The sequence below is a fragment of the Triticum dicoccoides genome, chromosome 7B, assembly GCF_002162155.2.
Source record: "Triticum dicoccoides isolate Atlit2015 ecotype Zavitan chromosome 7B, WEW_v2.0, whole genome shotgun sequence".
NCBI lineage: Eukaryota > Viridiplantae > Streptophyta > Magnoliopsida > Poales > Poaceae > Triticum > Triticum dicoccoides.
Genome location: NC_041393.1, coordinates 246893824 through 246894718, shown reverse-complemented (window position 1 = coordinate 246894718; position 895 = coordinate 246893824).

Genomic DNA, 895 nt, shown 5'->3' with positions numbered 1-895 from the left:
CTGGGACCCACCAGCTACATCTTCACACACAAGGAAGTGCGTCCAGGCAAAAAAAAACGATTCGCCCCCCTGACTACTGGGACCCACCAGCTACATCTTCGCAGGAAAGGAAGTGCCTGACAGTCGGGACCCACCTGGTCGAAGCGTACGTAGCATTGTCATTCTGGTCGTGAACGTGTACGTACATCGATGTAGAGGCGCGCACGTGTCGTAGTAGAGGCGTGCACGTAGCATGTACACGTACGTACAGCGGCGAGGGTGCAAGAAAGAAAATATGGCCACATACGTACAAACGGGCAGGGTCTCGAACGCCTACTCGTGCATAAGTACATGGCTGGGTCGGAAGGAGAAACAACGTCGTCTTGTTCATGGGGAGGCAACGGAATGCGTCGTGTTCATGGGGAGGCAACGAAATGCGTCGTGTTCATCGGGAGGCAACGGAACGCGTGGGAGCCAATCGGCTGGGTCGGAACGGAATGCGTGGTCATGTTCATCGGGAGGGCTTGGACGGAACAGGCGATGGAAACGAGGCCTGGCGTATCGCACAACAGAGGAAACGGACCTCCTACGTTCGGAACAGGGTCCTGTTGATCGGGAGGGGTGTGGCGTACCGCAAAACGGAGGAAACGGACCTCCTACGGTCGAAACGGGGGTCCTGTTGATCGGGAGGGGTGTGGCGTACCGCAAAACGGATGAAACGGACTTGTGTTGGAGCGCTACGGTCGAAACGGGGGTCCTGTTCATCGGGAGGGGTGTGGCGTACCGCAAAACGGGACTCCACGGGATACTATTCATCTCCACCGTCGACCTCCTCCAGCCTCCATGGGCTCCTGTTCATCCAGCCTCCACCGCGCTCTACTCCACCGGCTACTGTTCAACCACCCCTCCACCGTCT